Below are 27385 nucleotides of genomic sequence, written 5' to 3'. Positions count from 1 at the left end.
TCTCTACAAAATAAAATGCAGAATTACTCCAGACAGAAAAGGCACTTGCTTTCTTTTCAGAACATACTGTCCCACTGACAAGCCACAGGTCAGACTGAAGAGAGCGGCTTTAAAAAGGAGCGTTTCACAACATGAAAGTGCAAATGATGGCTTGTAAATAAACAAAGTTCTGCAGGTATTCATTCCTCTGATAGCAAAGTACAGATTAAAAAATAAAAAGAACACTTTGGTACCTTGTTAAGGCATCTGTTCCAAACTCAATTCTTAATGCCTGCACATTCTAAGAGGGAAAAAAAAAAAAAAAACCCCACACATTTATCAACTCAGACACATGGTATACTGAGCATACGCACAGACACGCATTCACAGCTCATTCACCTACCAGACACCTAAAGATATGCTGAGATTGCATGACTTGACAGCTGATCTACTATGCCTACCAGTGGGAAGATCATCACTGTATCTCCTGGCTGTTTCATAAAATGTGATGAATAAGGGAAATGCAGTCTATCCTATTTATTCAGTTTCGAATTACATTTATACTGGGGGGATCCCCCCCCCCCCCGTTTTTGGCAAAGATCAAAATCCAACCAAATTCTCTGTTAGAGAGTCTTACAGACACTACTACTGGAGAAAAATACAAATATTATAGAAAGTATATGGGTTTCAAATTAGAGAATTTAACATCCATCTGCCCAACAAAAACAAGATGCTGCTTTTGTAGATACAACTTACTGACTACTTATAAGTCACAGTTAGAGGGGTCAAACAACCAAAAGTAATCAAGTCCATGACCTTTACACTGGGTACTGTACACTAAACTATGAATATTCAAGTAACATTTGCACAACACTGAAACAGTGTATTTCAGTCCAAGGGCTCCAAAGCACTCCCAGTCTATTGACCTGGCATTCTGAAAGGGAGGTACAACTGTTACTAATGCCATTTTGATGGTGGGCAGCCAGACCTGAAGAAAATTTGCCATGCCTACACCCTATGGCATATCTATATAATTACAATGAATTGACACTGCAATTTCTGAAGCTGAAAGAACAGAAGAGTTAATTTCAAACATTATACTGAAACAACCACCACAGTAACAGTCACACTTTTTGCATTTGCCTTTAACAAGCTGTTTTATAAGAACTCAACTCAACCTATATAAACTGTACATGGCTAAGAGCTGTGCTAGAATGCTGCATTAAGCTATTTCAGCAAAGGGTCATAACTGACGTGGTTTTGCCAAAGTCAAGATCAGAAGAGAGATCAGCTAACATTTCAGACAGTGCTTTCCCCTAAGTACCTTTAAAAGGCAAAATAACCCAGAGGAAGTAGCAGTGAGTTTATCAAGCTGTTACGAGTTTTCACTTCAGTTTATTTTACAAACCTAGTTTAGCAAATTCCCCTTAAATACTCTTTTATTATATAAATAGTGGATTATTTCCAAACCTCACATTTCAATGCAAGACTTTGACTTGCCAAAGGAGTTCAGAGAAGGCCACCTCCTTGTCAACACCACAGAGCCTTATGGGATGTTAATAGGTCCTTTGTGAAAAAACATTGCTTGGGCTCTGGTCAGTGTCAGCATCAAAATACACATTGTTCCTGAGTTATGTTATGCAAATATAATACTCTTATCATGAGAATCTGCAAATGGTTGGCAACTGGCAAGGAGAAGAAAGCACACATCCAAAACTGCTGCAGGGGAGGCATAAAACAAAATGACAAGCCATGAAGTGGGACAAAAGGCCTTGAAACACTAGAGGGAGTTGCCTATTGAAACAGCCTTTCTTTCACAAGCCTGGGCTGAACACAAGGGTACTAATTTCATAGATAGGCAGAGAAAATTGTGCACAAATCTCCTTACACCTGTCTGGTTTTGATAATTTTTGCCATGTAATGTTATTAGCTGCTCACTTAAAAAGGAGCCGTGTTACACAGGGGGTTGCTTATTAATTGTTGTTTTCATGTCATCAGAGCAGTGTGCACTTGGTGATTTAATCACCTAAATTCAGAGTCCAGGGAAATGGGAGGGGCTGCCACAGTACAGAGAGAGGGTGTAGCCATTAACATAAATTTACATCCATATGTTATTTTGTTACTCACATAATTCTCATTTTTTTCATCTTAGACAAAAGAAAAAAACTAGCACCAAAACGAAATTGCTAAGACTGTTGGTAAAGAAACAAAAAGAGAAAAAATGCCTTTGCTATCATTCAGTGACACTAGCTACTAAATTCAAGGTGACAATTTCTACCATAATAATATATAAGGAAATACTGCCCAGCAGTTGTACTCCACAATTTAAAAGTTAAGTGCAATGCATGCAATAGGTTTTGTGGTACAAACTTCAGCAAGTCCCACAACTTCTCTATGCCTCAATTTCCCATCTGCAGATGGGGGATTAGAAAGGATTGCAATCATGAACTAGTACATAGAAAGCATTTTTGAGAAGCCAAGGTAGAAATCAGTGCGAAATAATGGCATTTTTATTTTTAGTGAGGGTGAGTTATATTAATGCACTCCATGTATTTTTATTACAAAAAAGGAGCACATATATACACACAGCAGAGCAAGAAGCACACAAACACCTTCAGAGACAAGTATAAAGAGGGAAATTCCCCAAGAAAAATAACCAGTTTAAAATTAAATCTGAACTGTTTTCTCATCGTTCACAGAAGAAAAAAATGTCTCCCTGTATTGGTATATTAAAACAAACACACAATGTCACCACCATAATACAACCAGCACTGAAGGGGCAGTGGCAAGCAGCTGTTTTCCCAAATTTCAAAAGGCTAATAAACATCACTAAGGTGTACTGCAGGTTGCTTTTCCCTGCTCTAATGGAATGAAAGCTGCCCATTATCTCACCCACAGGTACCATCTCAGTTACCTCATTGTAGGCCTCACACTCTGCTCCCAGAGGAGAACAAGTGCTGCCAAGAGACTTCCATCGCAATTTCCAAAGTCACATCAAACCGACAAAACATCACAACGTATTCAGAGCTGCCTCATTCAAACAGAAAAAACTTTTAGGTTTCCACTGTAATTAACCCTATCCTCGTTAAGATAATTATGATCAAGCTCCCTGTCACAGCTAATATCACAGCACCATTGCCTATGGCTCACGCTTTGCCCTCATTAGCTTACAAAAACACTGTGTTAAACAGGAAACTGACTCCCTCTGAAAAACGACTTAAGATGTTCTGTAAGCAGACAGTAAATAATCCTTTTGAATATAAAGGCTTCAGAAATGTCATTTTGTCCAAGTCCTTTGGCTAATCAGTGTGATTTCTTCCAGCTTTTTCTTCCATAATTCATTCATGGTTTGTAACAAAGTTTTAATCATAAAGGAATGTCATGGCAGAGAATTTTTTTCTCTATGTGTATGCATGGAAATTGTCAGCTACACTATTTCACATGGTCCCTCTGGCCTGACGGAGATTTAGTTACAATGAAAGTAAAGCACAGCTCTTCATTTTGGTAATATTTGACAATGAAAACACACTTTATAAATGGAAAAAAAAAGCAGAAGCTTCTCAAGTAATGGACAAACCTCAGTACTCTGGAACTGTCCTTGTCGGGAAGAACAAGCTGTTCAGAAGTATATGCTGAAAAAGAAATGTTCTTCACATTTTACCCCACCCCTCCATTAATAAGACAGCTGCCTCATATCTAATGACTTTTTCCTCCTGTTTAACAGGAAAAGAGAGAGTAGTTAACAATATGTAAATGAGAGAGTTTGGCTTTAGCCTTGAAATTGATTTGCACTCTGTTGACAAGAGATAGCCATTACCAGAAATTAAAGACAGAGCTGTTACAAAACAAGAGCTTTTTAAAATACTTTTTTTCTTGTCTTTTATGTTTCAACAGTTTACAGGAGAGCAGAATCAACATGAGAACCCTAGTACTAGATAATTTCAGCATTTAAAGCATAGAAATGTAATTTCTATTTCTCCAGCACCTGCCAGCCAAGTAGCACAAAGCATTTTGGGTTGGTTTTTTTTTTTTTTTCCAAATTAATGAATTACTCTTCAAAAACCTGCTGAGCTTAAAATTTCATTTTCTAGTAAAGCAGAAAGAGGTTAAGTGACTACCAAAAGGTGACCTCCAGCAATTTTCTGAGACAAGAAATAAAACCCAGAGCTTCTGACTTCTAGTCCTTTGACTTAACCTCACCAAAACAAAGCCAAGAGCAAGAAATAAATGCTATATATATATAAAAGCATAAGACAGACACATATGCAAGTTTAGATTTTGCAGAATTCCCTGGCAATGCAAAATCTCATTTCGGGTTTACTTGCTTTGATTCCTGTTCAGTTTTAAATTCTATTGAATCTGAAATATGGCATACAGATATGGAAAAAAATCCAAGCCAATTCCAAGTCTGTTCTGCTGGTGGAAGGTGTTTGGTGAATCTTCTGTGCGAACTCCCTTCGCCTGACACCTTTGTAAGAATTCTACTCCCGAATCTGCTTTCAGCGGTTCTGCTCCAAACATAGCTCTCACCTCTGAATATGGAAAAATAAACAAACCATTTTAAAGAAAATAAAGTGGCTAGAATTCATTCTAATTCCAGGAAAAATATGAAAAAAAAAAAAAAAAAAAGAAAAATAGAAAAAAAAACCTAACAGAACAACAACACCCCCCCCCCAAAAAAAAAAAAAATCCACTAAAACCTCTGTAAATTTCAGGTTTGTGTATTTCCTGCACACAGAGATAGTAATGTCAGATAAACAGCAAGTAAAGCATAAAAAAAAAAAATGACCTCTATATTATTCAAGCATAGCAGCTGTTCTTTTCTGAAGTTTATTCAATGTTTATACCCTTTTATCTGCATACATCCAAAAAGAAAACAGAATTGAGTATGTAATGGACAGTTTTCTGGACCAAAGCAGAACAAAAAATAAAGTGAAAATAAAGAACTACCAAAATTTCTATTGTGAGACAGGCCCCAAGTTACACCAAACAAGTCACAAAACAGGAATCATGAAAATCTGTTCAATTGAGAGCAAACTTACTAATGTTTCCAAAACATTAAATGCTTTGTTTTGTTTAACATCAGAGGGAACATTAGTATTTTACAGGTTATATAAAGGTAGCATTTTGCATCACTTCCAGTCAATCTGTTTCCAGCTTTCTGTTGTTACATAGAAAATATCTGGAAGCAGCTCTTTCAATAAAACTTAGGGCAAGTCTGTGAATAAGGTAAGCAAAAGAGAAAATAGAAAAAAAACGACTGAGCAGAATCATAAATATGATCTTCAATAAACAATAAAAACGGGGGATGAAAAGATCCCTGAAAGAAAAGATTAAAGGTGTGTTATGAACTAAACTTACAATTAGTTTCTGAGTCTTTTCATATAAAGGTCACACTTGACTTTCAGATGGACAATAAAATTAATACACATCACTTATTTTTCCCCTTTTCTTATATACTGAAATCATGCAAGCCTATGTAGGACACCTTATTACCGGAAAAGATTCACATGAAAACATCTTGCACAACTATCAAACTAACATAATTAACAGCTATGCAAGCACATCAAAATGGTGAGGATTCATGAATCTTCATCTGTTCTTTACAGCCTTACTCTGACTTTTATGCAGCAAATTCCATTACTTAAAAAAGAAAAAAATAGCCCAGATCACCCAATCCTTAACAAGCCACCACCCACCCCCAAAACCTCAAAGAAAACACAAACAAAAGGAGAATCAATAAACAGATAAATAAAGACACCTTGGAGGCCTTCTGAATTCTAAATGTTAAATTTACAACATTTCAAAGCTTTTCCTACCAATTATAAAACAGAAATACAGGATTTCTTGAGAGAGGTTTTGTTATTAAGCAGCAGCTCCTCAAATGGTAGAATTATCTGAAAAGCAACAACGCAGACTGACGTCATCCATTTGTAGAAGCCCAGTTTACTCATAACTCCTTACCAGCCAGCAGCGAACAATGGGCAACTACAGAAGGTGAATCAGACCTTCAGGTGATGCTTAGTGAAGTACATACATTTGAGATGGATGAATGTAGCCTATTCATCTGAAGTCTACGCAATGAAATTAGAAGAAACTGTAGCATAAAGATAAAATAAACTGTTACAGCTGTGCCGCACACAGGTGGATTATTTACCTGGTGAAATAAAACTACAAATCCCAATCACAGTTTTCAGTAGCTCACAAAAACATATCACAGTCAACCCTTCAGTTGTTTAACCACCATTTTCTTGTACCAAGACTTAAGGTCAAAAAAGAAAAAAAAAAAAAAGAAAAAATTAAAAAAAAAAAAAATTATTTATTTTCCTGGCCTAACTCTGCCACGAAGCAATCAGACTGCCTGGGGTGGGGTTCAACTTCTCTTCTAATGAACCTCTTAAAGTCTCAGATTTCACTATGTGTATCTAATACAGCTCTACTCAATAGCATATCCCACTAATACAGCTCAAGCTTTATCCTTCAATGTTAGGCTTCTTTTTTTTTTGCTGAAGCTTTTGTATTATATCTTTAGGATAAAACATGCCAAGATTTTATGATATTACTGTTACAATTTTGTGCTAATTTAAATAAAATGACAATCAGTGTAATACTACAGCCTTTGGCAAAGCAGTTTTCACATAAGCCATATAAAATATTTTAAAATAATATAAAATGGAACAGAAAATGTGTTCTTTGTCATCTAGTGATTGAGTAAGTATCATATAACAAAGTACAGTTTGCAAAACACAACTAAAGATTACCAAGCAGAGAGCAAGTAGCTGCACGCATGCGTATTTTACCAAAGAGCATTCCGGAAAAAACATCACTAGGAAGTCCCTGCAGTTCAATGGAAGCAGCACTTGAGCAATATTCCTAAGTATGGACTTGAACATCTTTCTGCTATAATTTCTTGAAAGTATTCAGTGAATAATAATGTTAGAGGAGTTAAGAGAATAACTTGGATGTGTCCCTTGCTTCATTTTGCTTTTTCCCCAATCTTAACACAGAATTCAGTCCTAATAAAATATATGGCATAACCGAAAAAAATGCACACACTGCCATTTCCTGAACTTGAAAGAATTCAAAGAAGTATTACTGATGAGAAATAGCAAAAGCAGCAGCCAGGGTTTTCAAAATATAAACTTACCTGGTAAAAAAAAAAAAAAAAAAAAAATAAAAAGGAATAAAAAAAAACCCCAAACTAAAACCCTATTATGTATTTATTCTTATAAGCTTCACTCAGCTACATGTGCCAAGTTGAGAATATATTTATAAACCATCTAAAAGATGGTATTCTAATGGAAATATGAACAAATTCAAGTGCAAAGGCAGGGCCATAATGAAAGCTTTACTGTATCTTGGATCAATCTGTCACTCGGCAATTCAGATAGTAACCTGACCCCTCCCCTTTTTGCACAGAGATGGGGGAGTAACAAGCCTGTAGAGTGAGTAGAGTAAAACCCATTTTGACTACTAGAGTTCAGTGAGAAGTGGGAAAAGAAAAGTAATTTTTCTCCCATCTTCCACAACAACCAAGGCTGAGGATTGACAAGCAAATTGACGCACTGCTCAGAGGGCAAAAGATAAATGTTTGATGAATTGGCCATTGCTGGAGGAGTGATGGGCTTCATATGTGCATAATGGACTAGCTGCCGTTCAATTCAGATTGCCTGCCAAGATAAGAAACCATAATGAATGGACCAAGCACAGCCTGTGCCATAAGAAAGTATAATCTGACTAGTTTTAATAAACTTAATAAAAAAGATGAAGCAGAGAGAAGCAAGGGGACTGGCCTTTGTGACCAGCCATAAGAGGTGAGAACGACTAATAGACTGCTCAAGCATGATAGCAGAGAATTGTTAATGGACATAACACCAAATCCCTTCATGATAAAGAATATCTTTAGAACAACTTAAAATTACAGGGATCTACATATGCACATACTACAAACGCTGTAGTACTTGTTACACAGCATATAACTCCCATTTATTTATTTATTATTTCCTTCTGCTGCCTACCTTTCTTTGTCTCCCTAACCTTCTTTATCCCCTATGCATGGTATCTTAGTCTGTACCAATTCACACAACACACCAACAGCTTTACCAACAGCCCTTCAGAATCAAAATAACCCTCTAATTGTAACCCAAGAGAATTAAGGCTCGATTTCCAACAGAAAAGTTTTGGCTGCACAACTACATACTCTCACTCCCAGTGGAGAAATATCTTTTACCACCAGAAGCGTTTGCACTTGGTGTAATTTCATTTGCTTTTGCAAGCTGTATTTCCACCAAACATGAGAAATTTACCAGTGCAGTCATAGAAAAAAAAAAATGCAAGCAAAAAAAAACTGAAAGGTTTCTAGCACAGAATGACAAGTTGCCAGCAATAATCCCTTTGGTCTGGGATTTGCTATGTTGCATACTGTTCTCCATCTATATCCATAACCTCTAAGTTACGACCTTTTGCAGCACCAATCAGCACATTTCAAAGACATTTAAAACTCTACCAGTATTTTACTTTATCTGGCTATATTAACAGTGTAAAGTCTAGTAATCACCACCATTTTCACGGGGAGTAGCATATACACACAGAGCCATTTTCACTTTTAATTATTTAGCCACATAACATTGGCTTCCTTTCTGAAGCTTACCAGACACTGGGACCTGAATCTGTGACAGAAATACTAAAGGAGTCAACAAGAGAAAAAACAGCCCTGACTTTTAAAGCAGTAGGATTAGACCAACAATCTATTTCTTTGTTAAGAATCAAAGGGCAAGAACACACCCTTGTGTGTGCATATAACACACAGTACTTGGCCGGGCAGAACTGGTTTTCCCTTTAGGTTGGGGGGGACGGGGAAGGAAAGAAGGGGATTGCAGGAAGATCCTCCTGACTGAGAGCTGCTAGAAAACACATCATGCAGAACAACATCATTGCTATGCATGTATGTTTTCTTGTTTTTACTTTTTTCCTTTGATGAGGAAACATAAAATAGTCTACTTGGGTAAGCATTCAGATTACCACCCCCTTGATGTCAGTTATGTAGCCTGTGTCATATTTTAAACAGAAATTATTATATGCAAGACAGATGCCTAGTTTTCAGTATAAATTTTATCCAACTGCAAAAGGAAAGTAACTCATTATCAAGCAGCTCAGTAAGGCTCCCACTACTGACGGAAATAAAGTTTTACGACAAGAGGGTCTCTCCTCTCTCTCTCTCTCCCTGTGAGTGAGAAAGTGAGTGCAAGAATAAGACAGAAAGGGAAGGCTCAGGAGTGCTGGGTGAATTATAGACTGCCTCTCAAGATTCACAGCTCTTCGTGGTAGGAGGTTAATATTCTCACATGTCATTAGGTCTGCTGGCACTACTGATGGCTCATTGAATCAGGCAGCAAATTATTTCCTCATGCTGCAGAGGACACCACACTTCAAAGGGAAGGAGCCAGGGTCAAGACGGCTCTCCAGTTCGATTAATGAGTTGGGATCAGCAGAGGTTGCCTGTAGGTAAGAATGTGACTGAAGCTTTTGACAAAGCTGACTTTTTGAACAGGACTTGACCCAGGCCCCTTACTCCCCTCCCCACCAAATTTTATTTCCAACATTTGCCTCTGACTGACCTGCTCAGGCCTGTTGGGATAGTTTTGACCTCCTCAGTCTTTGTTACCAGACACAGGAGCTGTCTGCCTGTATTTGATGCTTCTCTCCCTAAAGGCCACATCAGCTTATCCAGGCTCATCAGAATACTTTAGGACTTCTCAGCAAAATAAGATCGAGTAGATTAATTTCAAATTTTTAATTTTCTTATGAAATTTGTTGAGAAGGGGGAAAAACAAGATGACTAAAAGATACTTCAGCTTTCCATAATATTAAGAAACATTTCTAAATGCTGTTAAATGTACATAGGAAGAACACAAATTATTAGAAGTATATAACTTATATATTAAAATGATGAAAAACCAAACAATATACGTTCCTGCTTACATGGATTTGCTGACTAAGAATACTCCTAGCAAATAATGCATTATAAAGAATATTGCTCTAAAAAAAATAAATTTTTACTGCCATGGTACCAGGAGATTAAAGACAATTAAAACTTAATGGCCACTGCATTCATCTCTTTCTAAACACTGAATGGTATCCTCAGTTTGATGCCTATGAAATATTTTAATGCATATTTAAATAGATTTAATAAAGTACTGAAGTGAGATTCATTGCATTAATGCATTTTGATATGATCTACTTAAACTGCACATTTTCTCAAACAAATATGAGTAACTAAATCAACACATAAGCCTCCGCTGGCAAGCTTCCAATAATGACATAGCTTCTGATTACTGAAACAAGAGTTTTGTCAATTACACCAACAAAATTGTTCAAACAAGCTTCTGAATGTGTTATGTATTTTAAAATTTTGTTCAAGAATATTTTACACCCTCATGTTTCTATGTTGTCCTTCAATATTCATTTTAATCACAGTACAACTTTTAATATCTTATACCTCAACATTTTGCTCATCAGCACCCTTAATGCTCAAGCACTTGTTACACACCTTGTTCACAGGTTCAAGAAACAGAATTCCTTACTGCAACTAACATTTAAGCCCCTGAAGCTAGTAAACAGATTATTAGATCTATAAAACTTAGGATAAAAACATACAAGACCTACGCATGACAGAACCAAATAAGACTAACTAGAATCCTTTCAGGGAGACTACCTAACTACTAAACAGCACATCTTCCCCATGGATGTACTTTACTCTAAAACACTAGTATACACAAGCAAGAAACAACTCTTTCTTTCACTTACGTCTGAGCAATCTCCAGCGAGTTGTACATTATGCAAGTGGAAGCTTGCAACATGAGAACAGCTGTAACAGGGGAAAACACTTTTTCATGGGCTTGTTTAAACAAAGTAACTGTGTTACTGGGTCTGTCATCAGTGTTAACATTATATCCTGTTTTCTCTCTTTCTAGAAAGCTAGAAATGCATGTATGTGTTTTGTGTAATACTTAGCAGAAAGGAAAGGATCACATTCAGAAGGGTAAGTCCAGCTCGAGTAGGCTGTAACTGACCAGTTTGTCACTTCCAGAGAGATGAAGGAAATAGTTGTGTAAAGGCCAAGTCAATGTGTAACAGAAATTCCAAGAGTTTCCAAACATGATAACCAAAGTTTCTGGTTTCTGGCAGCACTAAATCAGAACTGATGGCAGACTGACAAGATGCATTGCTTAGACACCTGGACCCAAAGCAGTACCTGCTGGAATCAATTCCAGGAATCCTAGAGAAGACAGATTCAGCAAATGGAAAGGTGACCTGCTAAGTATATTCAACGACCAAGTTTCCACTCCTAAAACTAAAATCTTTCTGTTAAGTCTTACTAAATAGAACTTTATTTTGCTTTCAGGTGTACCTGGCATTTGAGGGGAAGGTAGTACCAATTACCATGGTACAGTGCTTCTAGAGAGCTAACAAATCTAAATCAAGACAAAAAGAACAAGTAGTCCTGTACCTAACTCAAGATGAATCAGAAGGTACGGCTGCAGTGAGTACTGTTTTATACCAACTTGGATATAGTCCATCTGGGGAACTGTCAGGGCAATTATGGAGTTTGGAAAGGAACTTGTAAACTTATAAATCACCCTTGCAAAGAGCAGAAAGCAAGGAAACACCCCATGGCTTTTGGGATTTGTTACCACACACTAGTCAAACACTGTTGCATGATAACTGCTCAGGACTAATTGTTTGTACAACTTTTTTTGTGTTATTGGACCTTATGGTAATCCTGCAAAGGTTCATATATATGAGTTCAAGTTCAGAGGTAAGCATGTGTTGTATCTTTATATTTTCTATAATGTTTTAAAATAATCTGTGCATTAAATCTGTTTAGTCAAATTGGGTTTTTTTGCATTTCAATTAAATTTGTGCAACATGCATTAAAATTGATTACATAAGTAAATAGTAAATGCATGGTCAAAACAATTATTTTTTAATGTTCACTTTGGTTTATTTTGCTTATTTTTCCCATTGCTCATATTAGGCAAAATAACGAGCAATATTAACACATTCCCTCTGCAATGAAAGCATACAGTATTTAATAGTGAAAATCGTTCTGCAAAAATAAGACTGTAATTTTAGTTTCTGAAATTACAAAGACTATCACACCTGAAATGTGAGCAAGTCTTTTAGAAATATATATGGTAGACAACAACATCCATAATCAAAAAAAAAAAAAAAAAAAAAGGAAAAAAAAGGAAGATGCCTACCACAAAACATGACGGATTGTGTCCTCTTGTCAGTATCCTCTATTTCTACATACTACATAGCAAGTAAATATAAAATTGAGTCATACACAACACTGGCAGGGAAAGATAGCTGGTAGCAATCTTACAATACAAGAGCTTGGACTACAGAATATAGAGCAAACTTTGCTGGATTTGTTTCCCCTTCAGTCCATAAAATTAATAAGATGGTCTGAAAAATTGGGAAAGTATGGTCTGGCATAAATCTCAGCTTCAAAAAAGAACACAACTGTGGATTTGAGAGGCTAGAGATGAGGGAGATGATGCACAATTACCAAAACACATATCAATACACTCTTAGTTGGTTACTGTGTTCATATGTATTCAAATGGTCTTCACACCAGAAAGCCATACAGAAGTCCTAGGATCACACATCCCTAACATATCTTGAAGCAACAGATAACCCTGCAGCACGTTCAGTGCTCCTGAGCAGCTTCACTGGGATAGTCACCCAACATGACACATAATGGAGGGCTCTGAAGGGAAAAAGACACCCCAAAAAAACAAGCTAGTGTTATTCCCCTATACTGTCCTAGAAAAACACTTAGGTCTCACTTTAGTTATTATTCCATGCCCAAGAAAGAGATTCAATACAAGCTTCTCCCCAGCATACTTAAAGACAACAGATATTCCACAGATTAGGAAAAGGCAAGCAAAAGGAAGGCAACACTGCACTTTGACAGCTGGGATTTCTTTTTCATGTTTTACTGTAATGCCGATATATACAATGCCTACTGAGGGACCAAAAGACTCCATTCAAAATGATACTATTTTAAAATTGACACTGTTTTCTACCACATCAGAATAAAATCGAACACCATAAGAACCTGAGGGTTAAGCTTGAATTACAGCAGAACAGGGTAGTAGCTGAGAATGTGCTATTATATACACTGTCAAAAAATTATCAAAGTCATATACACATTGAACATAATTCAAAAGTAAAAATTCAATATAAAACTCAATAAAGTATGTAATTCAAAGTTTATTTTGAGCTTTAGTTGCCGAATAGATTCTGAATAAGAAATTTAAAGGTGTAACCTAACAGAGGACTGACTATTTGTCACTGCCACCAGATTTTTAGTCCAATTACCTATAAAAATAAAACCACAATTGGCTGCAACTTACCATGCTTGAATCCTCAGAGTGTAAATAATATAACATTTTGTACAAGTCAAATTAATAAAGGACTCAAATCCTACCACTTCACTGAGTATATATAACACCTGACTGCATGAGTTGACTTGTAAACCCAATGCTACTTCGAGATGCACCCAACCTCCCCTTCGACATAATGGCTGGGCCTGGCTGTGTGGAAGTGCTGGAGATTCCTGAACATAAATTTATCCATTTGGAGTCTACATCCATCATTTTATCTTCAGGCTAAGCCATATGCTCACTCTTTTGTCTGCAGATGAATCTGATGACAATTAGATTTCTGAGAGGCATATAATGTGCTCAAGCCACAAAAATAAAGATGCAATTTACCTCACACATGATCATGTGAACTCACCCAGAGTGTTTTGAAAGAAAACAGAGAAATGAAGTATCACAGCAAGCATGTCTATGAACTACTCCTTGTTGATGCAATAGGCAGTTTGTTAAAACAAACAAAACAAACCCAAACAAATGAATAAAAGAAAGAAAGCTCACTCATGGCATTACCGGATTTCCAAGCGCCACCACAGAGGCCACCAGTCGCCCACTGACAGCCCCTCCCCATTTCTAGAGACCGCATCAAAGCACCTTTGCTGCCCCATGGCCTTCTATAGAGCAAGTTCAGCCACTTAGGAAAAAAATGGCTAAAAAAAGGCTTGGATTTAAAACACTGAAAGAAATGACAGGATTTTGTCTGGAAACCTTGTCTCTTCCTTACTGAAGGCTAAAATAAACTTAATTTTTTGTTAAAATTAAAGCAAAAATTAAATCATCTTATTATGTAATTGGAACTAGGCCTCAGGCACTAGCAGTAAAGAAGGGATTAAGGCCTCAACCACCTGGGTTGTCATTCTCATGGGCCCCATTACCACCCCCTTATGCGTTTTTATAGCCAACAGATTAAAATGCAAGCGCCACAATCTTTGATCTTTCACTTGCTGACACAAATCCTTTCAAGCCTCCAACGTTTTCTGCTGAGGTAATTAGTACTAATTAAAAGGTTTCCAACAGCCTTTGCTCTACTTTTTCCCTCCAAAGAAATTGCTTTTACAAGTGCCTTCCATCTTTGAAATGTATGCATCGTTCACTTTCTTCTTTATCTGACTCCCAGAGATCAAGTAGATTAGTGACTCCATTATTCCTGAAGACAAAGCCAAACAACAGGTTTTTGCTATCTCCCTGACCTGTTGAGGTGCAGGGTTTATATTCAGAAACAAGTGCCTCTGCTTGTATTAAAAGACAGTCCAATTATGCACTAACAGACACAATGAAGGGTTTCTACATTTAAGAATGGACATCATTTAAAGATGTAGTGTTTTCTCACAAGAGAGAGAGGCAACCATTCACTAATCAAACTGACAAGTTGTAGGACTAATGATAGGTCTTGCTTTGTTTTCTTTTCTTTTTGTGTATTTGTGTATCAGGCAAGATACAAACAATTTCTTTCTCTTCCCCCCTTCTCCCACCCTTTCCTCTCCTTTCCCCTTTCTTCCCAAATTTTAATGATTGATTCACATTTGCTACTCTAAAAAAAAAAAAAAAAAAAAAAGTTTAGGAAGTACTGCCTGGAAAGATTCTGAAAGCACAGAAAGTCTTGTCTGAAGAAGTTTTTGTTACTGTAATTAAATAATGTGTCCTGCTACAGGCAAACTGACGGCTGGAAAAATAATTACCAAGATGAAAACAGTGTTTTATAGTATGTCTAAAGTACTAATGAAAATCCAAGATCAAAAAAAATTAAAAGCTGCAGCAAAAAGGAACAATACTTTGCATTGAGAAAGGGCTGTGGTTTGAATTTACAGGTTTTCATATGATCGTTCAATCGACATGGGTACTATATGGATCATTTTTCTTTATGAAAACCTGGAAGCTTTATGCCTGCTGTGATAAAAATAAATCACACTTCCTGCAGCAAAAGTGCTATTCAAAAAAGCGGACAGTTCTCAAGCTCTTAAAGTCCTCACTTCCTATGGAAAATGACAGTAGCCCTCTCTTGTCCTGTAGTATCTCTGGCACAACAGATCAGAAATCATACACACAGCCACAAGAGGCTATCTAACTAATCATTACACGCACAGGGGTCTATTCTCCTGTCCCAGTGCAAGCACAGGGCTCCTGCTGGCACTAATGGAAGCTGCACATGCTTATCAAGGACAGAAACAAACTGACAGTGCATCAACTTTTCTAACCTGTACTATGTCAGAAAAGTTTTTAAATAACCTGAAAGCCAATAAATTGTCTTCTAATCATGCCAGCTCTTCTACATTACTTTCACAACTATTCTATTATGGCAGTAATTTCTTTATGTGTAACTTTCCTCAAAAGGATCTAAAAGCACTACAATCTCATCAATCCAGCTATATTATGCCCCTGTGAAGCAAGATTTATCTGACATATCTTGCCCAAGGTCATACAGAAAAACACATGGCAGGGCCAGGAATTATATTTTTTGGTATCCTAGTAGTTCACAATTATAACCAGCAGGCCATAATCCTCCTCTATGCATGCAAAATAACCAACTGTCCTGGAAGCAGGCAATTGGATTAGCCTTTCAGACATGTAAATGATGAAATAGTTTTTAAGAAACATGAGTTTTTCCAATCGTTTGTTATATATTCAAAATGCTAAATGAAGAAAGCAAAATCAAAACAAGTCTGTGGATCATCTAATGGTTCCAGTCCCCTCACCATCTGAGTGCATTGTCGCAACTGCCTTAAAATGTCAGGCAACCCCTGCAAAACTAACATGAGTTAATACCACACCTCCGCTCTTAGCACACCCAAGCAAAATGGACCATGTGGAACCCTCAACCAAACTGGCACAGCTATGTAAGCCATGCAAAAACATATTTACACTGTCTCTTCCATCACAGTAGCCTGAAACAGCACAGCTATTTCTACACTCAACATATATCGGATTCAGGTTTTCATGTTCACAAAATGTTAAATTCTTAGATTATGATTCTGAAATTTATAAGAAATTGGAATTTGGACTATAGCATGGAGGAAAAAAGAATCTAATGAAAAACATATGTATGTATGTATGTATCTACCCACATCCCATATCAGCATTTTATGTCATTAAAGACAAGGCAATATTAATGTGATCTGAGAGAAGCAATCTGCCATATTCTCACCTATTACTAAAATAGCCTGTGACTTTAAGGCAAAATCAACTCTTTAGAAATTCTTCAGATTCATCACCTTATGATATCAGAACTCTATGAAGAAAGAGATTTTATTAAAAAGCAAACATACAAATGAGCAAACCCCCAAACCTATTTCAAGGAAAAGGCAGCTGCAAAGGAGAAGGCTATATGGAAAGGGGGTGCCCGAGATGTAAAATCTATGGCAAATCTCTTTCACTTTAAAAGTAGAGCAAAGTTCCCTTTCATGGACAGAGCTAAAGTATCACCCCCATGTGCAAAACAATTAGACTGGCTTCAAAATTTTAAGTTCCCAAATCATTATATCACTTCTTTCATTTGAGCATTTCTTGCTTATTTTTGGTTTTGCATATTCAAACTGCTTTCATGTTCAACAGAGATACTTTATTTTTGGCTAACAGCAAAAACTGTCTCATGAAGAGTAAACTTTAGGGGAAAGAAAATCCATAACCATGAAGCTCACAATAAAATGACATACTGGCAGCACAGTAGGCAAAGTTAACACGCATATTGTAGCAAAAGAAGGAAAATGAGTGGTGTTTAATGCTTCAGAGACCCTGTAAATTAAGCTATCTCAATATTTACTAAGGAGATCAAAAAATAAAATGAAAATATCTGATAGGCTTCTTGGTGAGCAAAACTTGCTTGGCTACTTACAAGCTTTTTAGACACTTTGGGATCTAAACCAGTCCCCAGTTATCAGAACAGCAGAGGAAAGGGACAAAGTCCCTATCTTCCCTCAATATTCAGTTGTGGCTCTTTTCAGACTGCAAACAGTTGCTGTTGCCTTAGGGTTTCATTATTCATCTACTATGGGATGCAAGGACTACAAGCAGCTGGCCTTCTAACATATAGGAGGGAAGGGAGGAAAAGCCCTCCCACAAAAGGGATATCAGACCAGTTTCTGGTACTCATATAAAATCTTTAGTATTTATTGAGGTGGGGAGATGAAGCGGAATACATGATATATATTCTGCCATAAGTCTTTTCCCTTCTTCTCCCCCAACCTCAAAGAGTAAAAATACATTAATAACCTTCAAATCTGCCCTAACATATCAGTACAGTGTGCATGCGATGAAAACCCAGTAAAGAAACATTTCAATTTGAAGTTTCCAAGAGGTAATTATAAACAAGAGGAAGAGAAAAATATTTTTGAAATTATGAAAAATACCTTGACAGCGACTCCCTTAGACTCACATTTAGCCCTTGAAAAATATTCTGCCAAAGGGTGCATTTTGACAGGGAAAAGATGAAGAGTGGAGAGAAGAGGCAGCAGTCTGTCATAATTGATGACACCGCAATGCAAGCTGAAGTCAAGACTGAATATTTACAAAACTCATTCAGGGTGAGATTTTTAAAAGGGGAAAAAAAAATACAAAAAGAAAAAAAAAGCCAACAAGCAACGTAGATGAACTCAACCTTTTGAAAACACAGTGGGACTATAACAAGATTAATGCAATACAGTCAATATAACCACATCATACATACAAAATAATTAAAGGGTCTTTTTCATAATTCAGTATGGTATGTGTTTCAATACAAAATGAAAAAGCTGAAGAAATAAATTTTTCCGTAGGAATCTCTCAGGCTTTGTTTGGATATACTTTAACTCATTTTAGAATGACACAGCTGAGCGGGGTGCCTTTGGCCATAATAGAACTTCAATGCTAGGATTTTTCACCCCAAATTATTAGTTTAATCAAAGCTCAGACCACTAATTTGCGACATTGCAGTGTCATAATAATTAATCCTATCTGAATCTGGACTACCACATTCTTATGTTCATATTTTTTCCTTATACTGTTTGACCTCACCTCTTCATCCCTTCAGCTACACACTGACTCTCATGCAATCCCATGATTAAGCAGTTCAGGGATATGATCCAGTTAACATTGAGCTGGGAGGGAAGGCAGGAAACAGAACTGCAGAAGCTAAACTGCCCTAAATTGTTACTGAAGACTATTTGGTGGACAAAGCGAATATATTTTTTGTAGTCTTGGTCCAGCTGCCACTGAGGAGGCTCACTTCAAGCAAACTCATGTGGCAGTTTGCCATCAGATTCAAAACAAAAAGAAGGTTCCAAATCAATCTGGAGACTAAACTTGCCCAGTTATTAGCAGTAACGTGTCAAAGGTCAGCGCAGAGGTATACCAGTAAAGCAAAGCAATTCTGTTCCCTGTTCCATAGAGATCCAGGAGCTCATCTTCAAGAGCTGTCAGTCTGGCAGTTTTCACCAGTGCTGAATTCACACTTCATTTAAACAAATATGACTAATCCTACTCCCAAAGACAGTGTGATATATCTGTCTCACTACTAGTAATAATACCGGTTGGCCTCAAATGTATGTGAGGTAACAAGCCATCTCAATGTGAATTGATCTAGCTCTTGTAAAATGGATAAGAATTACAAAGTCTACAACAGTAGACAAAGTTTGGAGTAGTATCACACAGGCACAAAAATTATGCCATAAAGAATATTTATTATGTAGACATTCTTCACAATTTAGGAATACATCAAGTCTCCATATTTACTGTGTGTTCTGTCTATAGGGTAATTTTGTAGTCCCTTCTATTTATATACAATGGACAAAACATTTAAATAATGAAATAATCTGTTTAACATATTGTTTCTATCACTAACAAACTTTTCTCCAAAATCCAAATTTCTATGCCACATTAATGTAGAATCTTTCTTTTCCACAAATGTTATATATAAACTGCCTGGGAAAAACACTCTGCTTGTTCCTCATATTCATTATTTGCAAAAAGGAGGTAAAAATCTGTAGCAATAAAGCCCAGAAGAAAACATGTGCTTTTTAGTCCTGGAAGCTGTACAATCTTTTGGCAAGACTGCTCACAAGAAAGTCCAGTCACCCAGATTTTAGCATTCTTTATATTTCTAATTTTCTAGTTAATCCAGCCTGCTCCAGAACACTTAAAAGTTTCAAGCAAACAGAGCCCTGGCAAAACATCCAGGCCATCAGATTGCTTAGATCCATTATAATGCCCCTCCAAAAGTGTACAAGAAGCCATTGTCCCTGCATTATAGCTGCCATTTCACTAAAAATAAACCTAAATAAATTCAAATACTGCTTCTTCACCTGACAGGAAAAGCAGACTACCCTGTAAAGAGAAACTGTATTTTTAGCTTCCCAACCACTTCTAAATGAAAAAAGGAGAGGAAATTAGCCTTATGCTGCAAGGGTGCATTCCAAGTTTGGCAGGAAGAACAATGTGAATAAATTAAAACTATTAAAAGGATAAGAACAGCCTGTATTAAAGCAGCTAAGAAGCGAAAGGAAGGGTAATTTCTGCTAAGCATTTCATTTAAGTTTTGTTTGCAATATCTAAGATATGATACAATTCCCTCCCCAATTCAAATGGAACATATGCAAAAATAAATTAGGTATGTGTTGCTATTTTTTTTTTTATATAACAGATTCTTTGCACCAATATTTTAATGGTCAGACTGCTTAATAGACTGGGTGGAGCTGTGTGAAATATTTCATTGTTTTCTTCCTGATGCTTGTATCTCAGATTTACTGTTGTTCTAAATACATTTTCACATATATCCAAGATTGTATGTGTATTATTTAGACGGAATAAAAAGGAAGTGAAATTTCAATTATTGATGCATACTGGTGGTCTTAAAAATGACAGATGACATGTGGGATTTTTTAGAAGATTTCAGTCAATGGCAGGCATTTTTAATTTAAAGAATGAGAACAAACAAAACCTGAATAATAAGAATGTATGGAAATGCCATATCCATAAAATAAATGCCGCAGCTACTATTGAAATATGTACGAATTCTATAATAAGAATCTTTGCATACTCTTTTCACATAAACTTACTGTGACAAACATATAATAAGAAGATATTGCAAAAGCAAGATATTAATAAAAAAAAATTGCAGTAACTATATTTGAACTTGTAAAATCAGCTAGTATGATTTTCAGTCTATGAATACAATTACACTCAGGATGAAATCAGTATGATTCCATGACAGCTTTGCTTTTAGGTGCACGCACTATCATAAACCTGCCCTAGATCTTAAATAATAGGCATTCTGTAGCACTTCAGTTATTTGAATGTTACTGTCAATTACTTTCAATTCTTAAAGGATTTTCTTTAATCCATTATTCTTGATCAAGGTAATGATTTTTTCAGAATTCAAGCATCTTAGCATTGCCCACATTGGCCACCTTAAGAACATGTTAGGTGGTTATCCAGATGCATTTGCATTCCATAACTAAACCAAAGAAGTATCCACAGTGCCACACAGATCTTAGATTCTGTTATTAGTTGCAGGTAGAGTCTTAACGAATCACCAAGAGAAGCCAGCACCATCTAGTAGATCACAGTAGAAATACTCATGGATTGTAATTTCATATTATCCTTGAAAAGATTAGAACAGTAGCAACACATATTTATTCAGTGCTTAAAACAGCATCAAATGATCTGATGCAATAAACATTTTTTTCCTAGAAATAAAATAAAAAAAAAAAAAAAAAAAAAGAAATAATGCATTTCAAGGTCAATCAAAGCAAGGGTGCATCGGGGAAAAAAAGTGTTTAAACCACAGCAGATTTAACAGCTTAACCAATAAAGCTACTTTAGCCTCAGTCAATGGGAATCAAAACAATGATTTCAAACTATTTTATCCAATCTACAGGCAGGATTACTAGGTGATAAAGCTTCTTCCTTCTTTTCTTTACTAAAGAAGCATTTCTTCTGTTTTTAAGGATTTCTTTCAGTAAATTACGCACCCTTTCAGGACTACAGCCACAAGGACACAGACATTCTTTAAAGTTTGTAGGTTTATGTCCTTGTATTTACTACCACAGGGCTCAAATATTTACATGCATGCTCCCTGGAAATCTGGAAATGCAAGGAAGTTTAGTATTACTACATTTGCTAAAACTTATTTTCAAATCACTATTAAGCCCCTCCAAGTATATAAAAGCACTTTTTTTCCCCCCTTCCTGAAATGATGCCATTTGCTCATATAAGCAGAACAAAGGTTGACTATACAAAATACAATAAATTACCATATTTAGATTTCAGATCACTGAAGGTTTTTCCTTAATAATCTGAAGAGTACCTACATGGAATTTAAATCATCACATTCACTAGCAGCTTCTCTTTCTTCTCTCTCCCTGCCTTCTCACCCTCTCCAGAAATACACTGACTTGCTGAAGTCTATGAATTTTTTAAAATAATATTTCAGGTTTTAATAGCAATTAAGATAGTAAATATCAGTGTAGAGGGGACTGTACAAAGCGATTCCATAGTAAATTAGTCTGAAAATTGCCCTAATTGTTATGCTAGAAGATGTCCTCTACATTTTGTCTTGGGAGAAAAAGATCTTTCTGTCTAAATGCCATTATGTGTCATCCTAGCTGAGCCTCCTGCCTAGCGGGGACATTGAAGTTGTACAGCAGGAGCCGCTTCTCAGGCTTTAAGAACTACAGTAAATCTTCAAACAATTTATCCAAACAAAGGCCAGTGTGTGGAGAGAAAAATACACGGGAAGCAGATGAATAAGCAACATCAATTATGGGGGGGTTGACCTTTCTGCCCCACACCATGGCACAGATTTCACACCAAATCGCAGCAGATTGAAGTTGACATGCCTGGAGTGAAAACACTGGTCCTCACAATGTTGCCACTCTACATTCACAGAGCTGTAGTAAGGAGAGGAGAGAGAAAATGAAGAGAAGGGGAGGGGTGTGTGAATAAAAAATCACGCATAATGGGCCTGGGTTTATTTTACAGAGAACAAAATGGCTCAATTTGAGCACTTAGACTGTCGAAATTGGCTAGTGTGAGATACAAGAGGTTCATCCAAGGGGACACTTGAAGCAGGTGCCTTCAGTGATATGACCTAGGGGAAAGGATGGGGAGAATAAAGGCAGTTCTTAAAAACTTGTTAAAGATCATACCATTTCACACTTTTTCTTTTTCTTTTTAATCTATATAGAAGGAAAGAATATTTTGTACATTATCAGCAGCCGAGATTTACCTTCAGTCAAAATGGAAGTGGCCAGGCTAAAAGTACTATTCAAGTATCAGAAAATATGCAGCATTATTTGCCACACCAAAATTCCAAATCTGTTTAGAGTTATCATACCTACATTTTGAAAGATTTGCACTCTACCCCAGGAAAATACTGCCTTTACATCCAAGGAAAAGCTAGAGTAGCTAATGTGTACTTTGAACCAATTCAAACAAAATTCAGTTTTTGGCCTTTAGAACAGTCTAGTTAAAGATTTCTTTTTCTAGATTGGCCATAGAGAGATGATTATTAAATATTTATAAGTCTTTGAAAAGAACTGAGTGCTTTTGCTTTGTTTATTGTGTGGAGCACCCCTCCTCCTCCTTTCCCCCACCCCTTCTTTAAGGGACCCATGAGTGATCATTTTATTTGAATACTTCACCAGTTGATTAGTGCAAAAACAGATCAGTTAGCCCTACACAAGCCGTTTCACATCAATAGAATCTGTTAACACTGCTGTAATAATAGCTTAAGGTTTAATATGCAATCAGATCAACAGCTTTTGTTTCATTCCAGAGGACATTAATATATAATCTGGTACTATTTCATGTTGATGGTAACTAAATACCATCAGTCCTGGTTCAGACTGAAAAGCTTAAATATAGATAAACTTACAATAACATTTACATTGATCTTAACCTTAGTTACAATTATTAAAAAGAAATCTCAACCAAATATCAATCTACCAGCAAATTTTGCTGCTTAACTGTGAAGTCTAGGTTTAAGGATTAACATTTGTGATGTCAAACCTTGGAGATCTAAACAGTTGCTTATTAATGCTGATAGCATACTGAATTAGATTTTTCAGCTTGTGCACAAGTTTCACCACTGTCAAGAAGGCAAGCTACCACCTTTCCCCCAGGTATCACATCTGTAACGCTCTTTCTCAAACTACTCAAACCTTAGACTTCTTTCCATCTGGATGAAAAAGAACTGTGAAAGATAAGTCAAAGCATATGTAAATATGACACTGTGCTTTGCCAAAAGTCTATGAATAATTTCAGAACAAGCCAATGAAATCTCATATGACCACAGGTTTTAGATTCTTTGCTGCTGCAAAATCCATCTTTTCCTTCTAAAAGTAAGATATCTGCAAGCATCTTTCCTGAAAATACCCTTCTATTTTAAATATATTACATAGTACAAAAAATGAACTGAGAGCATGCTAGCACACCTGATAACTTCGCAGTCAAGAACAATGCTACTAGAGAGGTAAGAGACAGGCATTTTCATAAAGCTTAATAAACTATTGAGCTCGCAATATACATTTCATGATTTCTAAACACAGCTATAAGTTATTTTATTAGACTCTAAAATAGCTAAAGCATCTCAAGATCTGCTGTTCAACCACGTGAGCATGGGAAGAAATAATATCTTTCTACGGATTGGTCAAAGGGGTTCCCCAGCAATAGAAGTCAGAGGTGATCTAGAAAGCACTGTAACTAGAACTTACAGTGGCAGCTACAGGGTAGACAAGTTTCAAACTGTGAGTGCATAAACAAAGATCATTTTAGTGTTCTCATCTCTAACTCCCTGGTTTCCTTTAGATCAAAACAGCCCTTGCATCTTTTTCAGGTTTGTGTTTTTCAGTTTTGGTTGTGGGTGTTTGTCCTGGGTTCAGCAGTAGCAGTCATTTTTCTCCTTCTTAGCAGCTGGTGCAGTGCTGTGTTTTGACTTTCGGCCTGGGAACAGAGCTGATAACACCGATGTTTTTAGTTACTGCTCAAATGTTTACTCTGACCAAGGACTTTCTGAGTCTCATGCTCTGCCAAGGAGGAGGGGAAGCCGAGAGGAATCACAGACAGGACATCTGACCCAAACTAGCTAAAGAGGTATTCGGTACCACAGCACGTCATGCCCAGGATGTAACTGGGAATTACCCGGAAAGGCTGGCTCGCTGCTCGGTTGGGTTGGGTATCGGTCTGCGAGTGGTGAATGGTTGTATTCTCTTCCCTTGTTATTTCCCTTATCATTATTATCATTGGTGGTAGCAGCAGTGATTTGTGTTATACCTTAGTTACTGGGCTGTTCTTATCTCAACCCATGGGAGTTACATTCTTTCGATTCTTCTCGCCGTCCCTCCAGGAGCATGGGTTAGGGGGGAAAGGCGGGGAGTAAGCAAGAGGGCTGTGTGGCTGACTTACGGCCTGGACTTAAACCACGACAGTATCTTTTGGAGGGTAAAAATTAATTGAGGGAGGGAGTTTCATCTTGTAATGTCTGTTAAAACAATATTCTCTTTGCCTTTGAGCATAGCTAGGTAAGAATCTGACTACACATTATGAATCTTAGAAAAGAGAATTCCAGCTAATTCTGTTAGTCTGCATAATTCATAACAGGTCTGCTCCTTCCCTATCAACTTTATATATTCTGCCAGCAGGTCTGCTGGTTGGCTGATATATTTAAACCACCTGAGTTTTCTGAACCCTACCATGGTGACAAGCACCTCAAAACACATTGTAGCTCTCCAGCCCTTACAGACATTGTGAACCAAAGAGTTTCAGCCTCAAATCATAACTTATAGGCTACAGTCACTAGGTCAGCCTTTCACAACTATAATGTAAACAGGACAAGACTAATCATTGGGAAAGACAAACTAAGGCAGACACCCTGTGCAAGATCAATCCCTGATAGTCAGCCATCCAGCTAGAGGCACATTTGACAGGAGCTCTGAGGAATCCTCAGCTCTGGAAAAAGTGCTTCTCTGAGAAGTGCTCAGTGGCAAAACTGAAACCCGGAAAAAACAATGAAGAAAGGGATACCCACGTGCTTAATCAAATACTCAGAATTAGCTACTTCTCTTGTGAAACCTATTGCCTACACTACCTCACATGAAAGCATAATATTTTAAGTCTAAAGCTACTAGAATTGCTACATCTGTCATGCCCCTAAAACACGGTAAGTAGAAGCAATGTGCCCAGCAGACAGAACTCAGAGTTGGCTCACAAGGTTCAAGTGAGAACTTTCAAAGCATGAAAGTGGCTTCCAAAATTATGTAATGTAGTTTGAACCTTTGGCCTCTGATATTGTTCTGTGCGACTTGTTCAGATTAAAAATAGAGAGTCGGGGTGTTAGATTTTGTTTATGCAGAGCTTATGCCCTTTATTTTCCACATTACACCAGCACCTTAGAAAGGACTGTGCTAAGAAAAATGAAAGGGTTCTGCATAGCCTGTCTGAGCTAATCCTCTCTACATCGGTTCTGTGAATAAAATAGTCCCAAGTAGGTTATTTTGGATAGGCAGTGTACCAGTATATTCACATAGGTATCAATACATACACAGACAATATGCAAACACAAGTACCTGTTCATGTGTGCATGAATACATTAATATTTGCTTTACACAGAGGAGAGCCATAGGTGTGGCAAACCAGACTCTTTTAGCTACATCTTTAGTCCATTATTTTAAAAGTTACTAGTTATTTGACAGAACTAATACTTATGCAAGACATAGTAGTAGAAACTGTCTTCATTTCTGAGATTTCACACATTCCCTAATTAATTCAAGGGGACTTACAGTTTTAGATAACATTCTTCCTTTTATCACCTGCCATCTAGCAGTTGGTATAATGTCAACACTTACAACTTTTTTTCCAACTGAAATCATTTTTAAAACATTTTTATCCTAAAATGTTCGCCTCGATTTTTCAAAAATTATCTTAAAGATAAGAGATTTCTTTCCATTTCAGTCCCACAACAACGAGAATGTCAGCACAGCTTTTTTGACAGACAAATTATTGAATCAAAGGAAGAATATGCCATTAAGCCCACAGGTTAGGAAGTGTCAGGAATGGTTTAAAGAGATATCCCATTTATCTTCAAAACATGCACGGAATGTCACTAATGTGTGTTTATCATGTATAATCAGACAAAGAAAATATCGAAATAAAGTACTCCTGCATACAATAGAAGTCTCCTTCCATCTCTCAAGATATCAGTGCTATTCAAATAGAATAATAATGATGAAACCTCCTTTCTTGAAAATGGAAATCAAGTGAAATGTAGATAGAAATGATTTTTTTGTAGTTGATGTACATTTCTAAAGTGCATTAACAGGAAATCCAGAACTTTTTAGGTCAATTATATTGTCAGTATTGTCAATGCCACTGAAATGAATACCTAAGCAGTGCATACTCTTGCTGGAACAGGGTTAGAGAAGAAATCCTGTATTCAATTACTTGGAGAAGAGGAACTGCAGGCAAACACTTAAAAGCTTGCTTTGTTCCAATCTTATTTTTATTTTTAATCAGTCAAAAGGCATACAAGAAACATATAATTATATATGCTTTAAAATCCACAGTCTCCAATGTTTTCCTTTTTAATTTTTGATTTCCTTATGGTATCTATTTTTTAAAGCCTGTTTTTGGTAGCCCAGTGCATCACGAAATACTAAGGCACAGCTTTCATAATCAGTTTTCCAAGACATGATGTGACATGTTCACAGAGTTAACTAATGTATAGGCTCAGTACAAGAATAGTAGGCAAAGGTTTTTTAAACATCAGAAAGGTATTGGAAATCAAAATGGCGATGACATATTGATGGGATAGGAGGTTTTGCCAGGTGATCTGAATAAATGCATCATTTGCACCCTTTAGAATGTGCTATTATTATTCTGAACAAAAATCTTAAACAAAAGTATTCCTGTAGATTTGCAAGCAGTAAACAAAAGATGCACCTGCTCTTTCCCCCATTCTCAATACCATACTTGTGAGCAAATTTTTTCTATGC

The 27385-nt window shown here is 36.7% G+C and overlaps 1 protein-coding gene across 1 annotated transcript in view; it reads right to left on the bottom strand.

Annotated features, from left to right (window-relative positions):
* LRMDA (leucine rich melanocyte differentiation associated) overlaps positions 1–27385 on the bottom strand; it is a 682486-nt gene that overhangs the window by 316514 nt on the left and 338587 nt on the right. The window lies entirely within an intron of this gene.

This window comes from Lathamus discolor, chromosome 3, assembly GCF_037157495.1.
Source record: "Lathamus discolor isolate bLatDis1 chromosome 3, bLatDis1.hap1, whole genome shotgun sequence".
NCBI classification, from domain to species: Eukaryota; Metazoa; Chordata; class Aves; order Psittaciformes; family Psittacidae; genus Lathamus; species Lathamus discolor.
Note: the sequence above shows the minus strand (reverse complement) of the source record. Positions and strands in the feature narration are given on the sequence as shown.